Source organism: Cenococcum geophilum (genome assembly GCF_001692895.1).
Source record: "Cenococcum geophilum 1.58 unplaced genomic scaffold K441scaffold_69, whole genome shotgun sequence".
NCBI classification, from domain to species: domain Eukaryota; kingdom Fungi; phylum Ascomycota; class Dothideomycetes; order Gloniales; family Gloniaceae; genus Cenococcum; species Cenococcum geophilum.
Genome location: NW_027137627.1, coordinates 102,268 through 114,375, shown reverse-complemented (window position 1 = coordinate 114,375; position 12,108 = coordinate 102,268).

Below are 12,108 nucleotides of genomic sequence, written 5' to 3'. Positions count from 1 at the left end.
TCTCTAGTTTATTATCTTCTTAAGTTACTATAATTTCCAGATAATTATACCTAATTAATCCGTCTATATCCTTTTACAATAAAGCCCCTAATAGCTTTTCCTTATTTTATAGTTTAGCTTTATGGCTTAGAGCATCTGCCTACGTATTATCTGTACCTTTAGTATACTAAATCTTAAAATAGTATTCTGTAAGCATCTCTACCTATCTAACCTATCTTTAGTTAAGTTCCTTTATTATTAGGAATCTTATTAAGTTCTTATAATCCGTCTTAACTATAAATAGTTTCTCTATGCCTTATAAGAATGCTCTCTATTTCTTTAATACTATAACTATACCTAATAACTCCTTATTATAGATGTTATAGTTTAACTCTAGTGGTATTATCTTTTAACTATAGTATACCACTAGGTGCCATCCATCTTAATGCCTTTATATAAAGTACGCCCCTAGTATATAGTCTAATATATCTATCTCTATAACCGTCTCTAGTCCTAGTTAATAGATTTTAAGAACTAGCTCCTAGGTAAACAACTCTTTAACTTTCTTAAAGAGTTCTCTTTACTTCTCTCCCTATGCCTATAGTTCTTCTTTCTTTATTAACCGCGTAAATGGCTTAATATCCTTTAATTACTGCGCTATAAACCTTCTGCAGTAATTGCAAAACCCTAGGAACAATCTTAACTATATAATGTTTTCTAATTCCTACCAATTTACTATAGCCTTAATCTTCTTTAAATCTATACTAAGTTGGCCTAGTTTAATAATAAATCTAATAAAATCGGTCTTCCTAGTAAAGAACTCGTATTTCTTAANTGCTACTAGCATTTATTCTTCTTATAGTCTCTTTAAAACCTATTTAACGTATTCCCTATATTCTTCCTTAGTTATTAAGTAGATAATAATATTATTAAGGTATACTATAATAAATTCATCTAAGTGTTTCCCTAATATATTATTAATATATTTTTAGAACGTTGCTAGTATATTTATAAGTCCAAATTATATAACTAATGGTTTATATAGTCCTTTCTTTAACCTAAAGGCTGCCTTTTATTTATTACCTTCCTTAATCCTAATCTAATAGTACGCCTATCTTAGATCTATCTTCGTAAAGATTTACGCACTACCTATCCTATCTTAGATTTTACTAATTAAGAATAAAAGATACTTATCCTTCCTAGTAATACTATTTAACTATCTATAGTTAATACACAGCCTTAGTTTACTATTTTTCTTTAGTACAAATAGTACTAGATAACCCGCTAATAACTACAATAGTCTAATATATCCCTTTTATAGATTTTCCTAGATAAACTCTTTTAGCGCTCTACCTTCTTCTTCAGTAAGCTTATAGATTAGAAAAAACTTTAGACTTATCCCTAGTTCTAATTCTATCTTATAGTCCCATACTATATATTTTAACAGCTTTTCGCTTTTTAGTAACCATAGTTTTTTACTATACTTATAGTATCTCTTTAGTATATAACTTAGTCCTTTTTCTATTTCTTTATAGGTTGCTCTTACTTAGTACCATACCAACTTAGCTTATTATTACATCTTACGGCGTTAAGTATCTCTAATATCGATCTAACCCGTAATCCAATTAATTCTTAGATTATATTCCTATAACTAAGGCATACCTAATACTGCCTCGTCCTGTCCTAATAGTAGGATATTAAAAGATATCTTAATTTATCTTCCTTTAATAGTTATCTAAATAGGTCCTATTTTAAGATTAATAATCCCTCCTTTATAGGTTATTAGATCCCCTAAAATTATAACTAATAGGTAAGATTACTCCTTCTATCTATAAGATAGTCCTATTCTCTTAACTACTACTAGTAAGATATAGTTTCGCGTTACTCTACTATCTATTAGCGCTTTAAATTACTAATCCTACTAATTAATTTATAAATTTAGGTGTTATCCTTAAATTCCTTTAAGGGTCTAAGGCTTTACCACTAGCTCCCTCTAGTCCTGTAGGCCTCTACTTTTCTTAACTATTAGCTGCTTAATCCTAGTATACTTAGCTTACTCTTTAGCTAATACCTAGTTTACTTTTTATCTTTAATATGCCATAGATACGTATTTTCTAGGCATTCCTACTACTATTATCCGTCTAAGCATTCTTCCGTAAAGAATCTTCCTAGTTAAAGTACTACACTTTCTTTCTCTTAAACCTCTACTAGATGCCATCTATATATATATTTAGCATTCCTATACTATTACTTATCCGTTATCTAGTATATTCTTATAAAGTATTTCCAATTCTTTTCCTTTGGATTCTTATATATTTTATATATATCATCTACACACGCAATTTATAATAACGTATAGTATACTAGGTGCTTTAGGTTAACTCTTAGCTCGTCTTTATCCCTAAGTTTAAACCTTTATTATACTAATCTAAATGTTATAACTTTATTTATAGGTACTAAGATACATCTCTCGCTTCTCTAGTCCTCTAAACGTTCCTTTAGATCCTTTAACATTATAATTAAGGCTCCTTTAATATACGTTATGGCCTTCTCTATAATCGGGTAGTTTTAAATAACTTTTTTATCCAACCACATATAGAAATCTTCCCACTTATTATTATGCCTTTGCCTATACCACTTTTAGTATAACTACTAGAGTATATACAGTCTGTCCGTAAAGAAGTATCTTCTTATTACTATATTGTAACAGCCCTTTATATATTATTCTTTAAACCTAGTTAGAATCCCTAGATCCTCTTTATTTTCCAGTTTAATAAGCCACTTAGCTCTTAGTATGCCTACTCTTAGCCTATTAGTAATTCTTTATATTAGTGCTCTATCCTTTATATATCTCAATATACTAGATCTCTTATCTAGTTTCTATTCTTACCATACGATAATTCTTTGCCTAAACTCTTTTATAGTTTCTTTTAGTTTACGCCTTACGCCCTAATCCTTAAAGTTGTCTTACTTCTTAATCCTAGTATTAAACTTTTAATCTTTAGGCTAAACACTATATTCCCCTAGTAAGTCTTCTGGGTCTATATATCTATCTCCTAGTCTAACTACTGTTTATATTACAGATTCTCTAATCTATAAAGAAGCTCCTTACCTCTTATCTATAGGTGCCCTTATTTATACTCTAAAATCTTAGTCCCTTAAATTCTTTAATCCTAAGCTTGCTTCTAACTTAAGCTTAGCTCCCGCTTTAGTTTAACTAGGCGTCTATAGTGTTCTTATCTTATCTTAAGAGTCTTAAATCTCACTTATCTTGTCTTAAGAGTCTTATATCTATAAAAAACTTTATCCTAAGCTTATTCATATATTTCTAAACTAAGCTACTGCCCTACTCCATTAGTTTTCGTCCGTTATAGGTCCTAGGGTATACCTTATCTTATCTTAAGAATCTTAGTTGTTTCTTATCTCGTCTTAAGAATCTTAAGCCTTTGGCCTTTTGCCTTTATTAAGTGCCAAAGTGGTTTACTATTCTACTTCTCTTGCGTCTTATAAAGCGATAGATATTGTATCTAGTAGGGTTTTAATCCCTACTAATATTCCTTATTCTATAGTAGAATTATCCTCTACCTCTAGTATAACATCTTTAAAGTCTACTTACTCCTAGTAAGCGGCCCTTATTGCCTTATCGTCACGGAATGTTTCACTTAAATTAAATTTATCGTCCTTAATATCCGATCTGCGAACTAGTTTATTAATTCCTCTATATCCTATAGGTGCTAGCTCTTATAGCTAATAGCTTACGCCATACTTAGCGTCCTTATAAATTCAGTATACATTATTATAACAAAACGCAAAACTTTTAATTAAATACTCTTTTGTTCCTCACAGCATATTATTATCCCTCTATATATATATATCGTCTACTAGTCTCATGCCCTTTACTATATAGTAACTCTACCTACTTTTATAGTCTCTGACGTAATAACCCTGTTTTCCGCAATTTATATAAGCTCCTTTTTTAAACCATTTCTCTTGCTATAGAGTCCGCCTAAATATCTTCTACTATTAAAATCCCTAATTTGGCCTTTACTCCTTAGACCTTTAATCGCTTAATCCTTATTCTCTAGGTTTCTATAGTTTGCTCCATCTCTTATAGGCTTCTTTAATACCACTTAGGTCTATTAGCTCTACGCCATACCATAGTTTCTAACTTAGCTTTTATTATTATGTATTTTGCGCCTTATATAACTATAGAACTCTATCCTAGCTTTTTTTAGCCTATTCCCTTTAATAGATCTAATTATTAATCTTAATTACCTAATCTATTAGTTCCCTTAGGGTATCCACATCTTCTATTAGAATAATTACGTCCTAAACTTTAGCCTTAAGTCCCTATTTATACTATACCATAAGCGCCCTATTATTCTACTTTACTTATATTACTAGCATCTAAAACTATATTATATACTTAATTACTAAAGTTTATTACACAAGGTTCTAGAGTTTTCTTTTTACTATAGTTATTTCTTCCGGGTCTCTAAACATCTGCGTAAGTCGTTCTATAAATCCTTCCTAACTTAAGAATATAAATCGCACATCTTAGTTAGTGGTTATCATTCTATTTACCTATATTTCCGTAAGGTAAGGTTTAAACCACTTAAGTGCTTTTCCTAATAAGAATAGTCCTATATAGGCTATCTAATCTATAGGTATAAGTAACTTTACTCCCTCCTATAAGACCTTAAAGTGCATTTACATAAGAAATCCTTTAAGCTTTAACCTCTCTCCTATAAATCTCTTAATTAATAGTAGCTTAATCTTTACTGCTCCTATCCCATTAAGTCTTTCTTCTAACACTATATTATTAGCTATTAGCTAGTTAACTATTTCCTATAGCTGTCCGACCGTTACAGGTTACTATAAGTTAGTATCTGCTATACTAGTATCACCTCCTATTCCTAAAGTAGTTGCTGCCGTCAATAGCATTATAGTGGCTGCTTTTAGTGGCATGTTATTTAACTTCTTATATTAATACTATAACTAGGTAGTGATTGTATAACGGAATCTTGTAGCAAGAACTACGATAGGCTCGTTATTAGGCTAGGTGTGTAAAAAATATAAGTATAAAAGTTAAGAACGTAATAACAACTAGTGGAGTAGTTACCTAACAGATTAACTCTAATTATATTCTAAGAATTACTATAAAGAAGGAACTATCTAGGTAGGGACTAAGGGTCCTTAAATACATAACCGTACTCCTATAAAATCCTTCTTATATATAATATACGTCTTATACATAAGGTATATAAGTTCCTTTCATTCCTCTCGTTTAATATGTAGCACATTATGTGACCTTAGTTACTATTCCTCATCACATAGTTCTACCGGCTCCATCCTAAACCGTGCCTAAATCAACCAACTAGCTTCTTCCGTCTCTTCTCCAAGTAGTCGTAACATCGTACTTAAAGCGTCCGTAACATTTATTATATAGATAAAACTTAAGATACGATATAAAGGAACTAAGCTATCTACCTTAGCGGATTAGGTCGCATACGTAGGGTTATTCTTAATAGGACGGACTTTAAAATGGTTAAACCCCTACCTTATAAAGATATAAGGTAATAGGTTAGCTACTACTAATCTATAAGTTTAATATATATTCTTAATATAGGAAGGATTTATAAATAGATTTATATAAATATATAGAGATTTGGAATTAATAGTAATAGTAAAACGGAAATTATATAAATTAATATAATAAGCATCGGTAATAGACTATATAATGTAGTTCTAAACGTTAGTAGTATAGACTAACTAAAACAAAGGGGTATTAATAATATAATACTAATACGGACTAAAAGTAAAAGTCTAAACTGTTATAATACCTATAGAAGATACGAAAACTATAAGGGAATTAATTAATTAAGTAATTAGAGTAGATAATAGACTCTATTAGGCTAATAATAGTATTAAAAGTATAGGGAAACTGTAACGGAATCCCCTAGAAGGTACATATTAGATAAGATAGTAAGAGGTTTTATCTATGTTCTATCTACGTCCTGTTAGCGACTTAGTCAATCGAGGTACGAGCACGGCAAGAGGGACGCGCAAGCCTATACGATTGGTAGCCTATAAATGAGGATCTAAAGCTAGAAAAAGGGAAGGAGACGGAGGGCGGCGCCGCTTAACATTATATACAATCCCCCGGTCACGTGACGGTAATTATCTAAAACTGTGTAAAACTATCTGCGACTGTCCGCTATAATCCACTAGTTTTTACTAATATTCACTAGTTTCCACCAGCGCTATAACATTACCCCTCCCTCTAAAAAAAAGCCTGCCCTTAGGCTTTATACATCCGTATTATATCTATAGAGTATTCTTATCTTTATACTTAATAGGCAGCTTATTATCTTCGCTATTTTAGTACTCTATTTACTTATTAAGGTACTTTAGGGGTCTAGGTTTGTTAGGGTAATAACTATAAAACTTTTAAAGCTTATAGGGACCACCTATAAAGTTCTATATAGGGTACTAAGTAGGATCTAAGTTATACCCTTTCTAACTAATATAATATTTTAATATTCCCCTTATAAACTTATAGGCTAGTATTTCTTTAATTTTTTATTTATTATTACTATTAACTTAGATTAATAGGGGAAGTTAATTTATTTTATTTAGGTAATAAGTTATTTATAGCTTTCTATAGTTTATCTAGAAAGAAAATAGGGTAAACTTTAATTAAATTTAGGAGCTTTACTTTATATAAGTTGCCTATTTTCTTAGGGACCTTATACGGTCTTACTATCTAATAGTCTAGCTTACGGCTAAGTTATTCCATTTTTTTTAGTTTTTTATTATAACCTAAACTATATCTTCTATAGTAAAGTTAGGCTCTTATCTATGCTTATTCGCCTACTATTATATTAATTTTTAGGCCTTTTTTAAATTTATACAGGCTACCGTTTAGGCTTCTTCTAAGCACTTAGCGTACTGCCGTGCTTTCTTATAAGATAGTTTTTCGCGTATAGTTTAGGGCCCTTCTAGTCTTTCCTAGTTAAAGCTTATATAGGGTAAGTAACCTATTTCTAATTAAATAGAGATCTAAAGCTAAAGAAAGGGAAGGAGATAAAGGGTAGCGCCGCTTAACGTTATATATAATCCCCTAGTTACGTAATAGCAATTATTTAAAACTATATAAAACTATCTGCAACTATCTATAACTATCTATAACTATCTATAACTATCCGCTATAATTTACTAATATTCATTAGCTATAATCTACTAGTTTTTACTAATATCCACCAGTTTCTACTAGCGCCGTAATACGTCCTAAAAGATATAGTTAGATAGATAAGGGGTAAAGGGGTTTACTAGCGTCTTAGAAGGATTATATAGGGAGCTAGTTCTCCTCTAGAGAAGAACTAGCAATTAGTCTCTAAATAAAAAAGGTTAAAAAGTATTTATCTTTTATTATATAAAGCTTATTCTACCTTAACTTATCTTCTACTTACTTACAACTCTTATTCTATACTATTAATTAGATAATTATACATTCTAATTAAACTAGCCTCTTATAATTTTAATTGCATAATCTATTATGGAGGGAATGTACGGCTATTAATTAACAATAACGGGCTATACCTCCTTACCCCCTAAAATAATACCCTTACTATAAGAGGCTGATAAAGTCTCCCTAGAGAAGTGCATCCCTTTTACTTATAAAGGAGTAGACTAGAAAGCTATAGCTAGTCTATTTAACCTTATAAGACCCTTAGGAATAATTACTGCTAAGGAGTTATTAAAGCGGTTACTATATAAGACCTTATAAAAATAAAGGAGTTAGAGATATAATTAAGATAAGTATATTAAGACTACTAAGAACAACTATAAGGATAATTAGAAGAAGTATAGATACCCTAAACATGAAGCGGACTTAAAGGGGTAACGCTATACTACGCTATAACATTAGAAAAACCTAAATTTTATATAAAGGAACCTAATAAGTATAATAGTAATAGTCTCTAAAACTATAATTGTTTTATCCGTTAATATAAAACTAAATTTTAGCTAAACCTAAAACATTACTCTAATAAGTATAATTAGATACTAATTGCTTTTACCTTCCTATATAGTACCGTTAAGAGTTTATAGATATACTATAAGAAGAAACTTACCACACGCCTTAAATTTAGCGAACTTAAGTTTTAGTTAGTTAATTAGGTCTAAGACCCTACTAATTAAGGGATAGATTATAACTAGTAATACTATAACGCCAAATAGTAAGAAGGCTAGAGTGTAGTCTAGTTTATAAACTACTTAGAAGAGCTAGAAGATAATATACCCTACTTAAACCTATGGGATAACGCTATATAACTCTACTAGCTACTTACTAAGTTATAACCTAAAATTTAATAAGCTATATAAGAAAAGGGTAAAATTCCTACCTCTTAAAAAAAGCTTATCTTTAAAGCTACTTAAATTAAGAATACTAAAAGAGACTATCTAGGTAAGCGAAAGAAAATATACCTATTAAAGAACTGCCTAAACTAATTTTTATTTATAGGTATAATGGGCAGATAGGGCCACCTATTATAACTATCTTATAGATTTACCTCCGTATTAATAGACGAAGGTAGTATAATATCCCCTTACTTATTACAGACCTAGGTAGCTATAATATAATTTTAGGGTAAAAATAGCTAGCCTATTTAGGCTTATAGCTTAATATATAGAGTAAACGGCTTATCTAGCCTAAAACCCTACCCCTAACCCCTTTCTTTATAAAAGAAATTAGTATTATAATAGAAAACCTTATATAGCCCTAGATTGGTACTATTTGCTAGGCTAATACTATATATAGAGGCTAGGCCTTTAAGAAAGATATATAGCTTAATTTATAACAGATCTGTATACTATATTGCCCCTAAACTACTTATATTATACTACCCGCATTAAAGACCTAGGAAGTTAGTAGTAACCTAAAAAAGCCCCTTATAGAGAGCTTAGGCCCTATATAGCTACAAAAAATAGTAAAGGACGTTTTAATTTAATTTAATTTTTTTATATCCATTATATTGTACTACGTATAATACTGCGCGTGCAGCCTCTAGGCTATGGCGCTATAGTTCTATATATATAAATCCTTTCTAGGCAGCCTAATATATACTAGTAGCTATGTCCTAGTAGTTTATAAACCTCTAAACTAGAGGTTTATTGCTCCCTAGTAAAATACTAGGTTACGACAACTATTAGGTAATATTAAAATAGTAAAAAAACGGTAAAAGAAACGGTAAAAGAATCCTAACGCCTGCCCCTGTATATTTTATATTTTATTTCTATCCTTTTACTCATTACTGTCTATTTACTAGAAGTCTAGTAGGAGTTACCTCCTTCTAAAGCTTCTGCTTCCATTAGCCACTTTTTAGTAGCTATTTTTGTCTTACTTAGGAATAGGAAAAGCGCCTTTCTTTCTTTCTCTATATAAAAGAGCTTCTCTAGGGAGAGAGAAGAGCTTAGTTGTCTTTGCATTTCTTTTCTCTCTCCCCAGTATAGTCTGCATTCTAGTAATAGGTGCTTAGGAGTCTGTATAGCTCTATAGTCCTTAAAGCATCTACCTTCTTTATCCTTCCCTATTGTCTTAGAAAAGGATTTAAAAAAGCCTTTTCCTAATTTTAGTTAAAATAAAGCTGATTATAACCTTTTAAGATATTTATCCTTAGGGGCTTTAAGAAATAAAGAGTAGTTTCCTCTAGAGATCCTAGTATAGTGTTTTCCTTTGTTTTTTTTCTATTGCTAGTTGCTTTTCTACTATTCTAGTATTTTTTCTCTTACTGCTCTCCCTATATAGGCTAGGGATATATAAGAAGATTATATTTTTCTTTTAGAGAGGCCCTTTTTAGCTAGTTTATTTGCTATTTCATTTCTATAGATTCCTAGGTGGCTAGGAACCCAGTAAAAGTTAATAAAGATATTCTTACTAGCTAGATAAGAGCAGCTTTGCGTAATTTTAAAGACTAGTTCTTATCCCCCTATAAGAGAATTAAGCTATTGTCTGTATAAATAGAAGTTGTAAATAGTGTTACGCGCAGAGCGTATGCGGTAGGGGCTGTATAGCGTAGCGTAGGTCACCTGACCACCTACGGCCCGATAGATAGTCCGACCTCAGCCCCCCCTATTTAGGCACCGCGATCCTTACGATCCTCTGCGAGCGAGAGAGAAGAAATCAATTGAAACTAATTACCCCCCTACCGTGGTTCCAACAGCTATAATCTTTTAATAGCTGCTTGGCTATCTATAAAGATATAAACTTATTTCTCTTCTAGTCTTTATTATTTTAGATATTCTAGGGCCCTATAGACTGCATAAAGTTTTACGTCTATAATTTCTATATAAGGCCCTAGATTCCAATTTATTGCGTATTTAATCCTATTTTTCTCCCCTATTTTACATACGGCCACTATACTTAATTTACTATCTTTAGAGCCGTCTATATAGTATATATCTACTAGGTCCCATTCTAGGGATTCTTATAAATTTTCTANTAGTCTTAAATGTTCTTATATAGCTTCTTCTTTACTACCCCTAGAGATAGAAAAGAATGCAGAAATAGGGGGAGACTACGGTTTTTGCCAATCTAGAGAGATTCTCTCTATTTTCCAATTTTGAATTAGTTGCTAGACTCTAGAAGCTAAAGATAGTAGTTAAGTTTTTGGCTGTAAAAGGTGTCTTATAGTAGAGTTTTTAGGGCTAGAACTAGAACTAGAACTAGATACTAGTTCCTCCCTATCCTTATTAATCTCTTTTATATAGGCCTTCTTAATTACGTAGTTTTCTTTAAATTTTAGGATTCTTAATATAAGGGACATTAGATATTATACTAAATTAATAAATTAAAGGGATAACCTATAGAAGATAGAATAGGAGCTAAAAAAATTATAAACCCTAAACCGTAAAATACGGTCCGGAAAACGGCTATAAGGAAACTAGTAGACCTCCCACTAGTTAATATTTACTATATTAATACTATAGGATTCTACTAGAACTTAGTTTAGCTTAATACCATTACTATTACGGACGCTTTAAGTACAATATTACGACTACTAGGAGAGAAGTCGGGAGAAGCTAGTTAGTTAATTTAGGCACGGTCTAGAATAGAGCTAGTAGAACCATATAACGAGAAATAGTAGCTAAGGTTATATGACGTTATATACAGTGTATAAAGTATATAAGAGGAATACACGTATAATACGTATAACACGTACTTTACGTATAAAGGGGATTTCTTAGGAGTACGGTTGTGTATTTAAAGGACCACAGTCCCTACCTAGATAGTTCTCTCCTTTGTAGTAAATCTTAGAATATAATTAGAGTTAATCTATTAGGCGACTACTCTACTAGTTATTATTATATTGTTAACTATTCTATACCTATATACCCAGCCTATTAATAAGTCTACCGTAGTTTCTGCTATAAGGCTTCGCTATATATTTACTACCAAGGTTACAGTAAAAACAGTTAAATAATATACCACTAAAAGCACCAGCCATAACGATGCCGTTAATGGCAGCAACTATATTAAGATTAGGTAATAATACCAATATAGCAGAAGATACTAACTCTTAGCTAGTTACCGTTGGACAGCTATAGGAAATAGTTAATTAATTAATAGACAATAATAAAATACTTAAAGAAAGGATTAGTGGGATTGGAGCAGCTAAGGTTAAGTTACCCTTAATTAAGCGATTCTTAGGAGAAAGGTTAAAGCTTAAGGGATTCCTTACGCAAATGCACTTTAAAGTTACGTAAAAGGGAGTTAAACTAGGAACGCCTATAGATTAAGTTACTTACGTAGGATTATTTTTAACGGAAAGGGCACTTAAGTAGTTTAAACCTTACCTTACGGAAATATAAGAATACGGTATAACGACTAATAACTAGGAGGTCCGGTATATATTCTTAAGTTAAAATAGGTTCGCGAAACGGCTAACGCAGATATTTAAAGACCTAGAGGTAACCATAATGGCGGAAAAAAAGCTTTAAAACCTAGTATAGAAGACTTTAGCAATTAAGTATACGATATAGTTTTAAATATTAGTAATATAGGTTAAATGGAATAATAAAGCGCTTATAGCATAGTATAAACAAGGACTTAAGGCAAAAGTCTAGGAT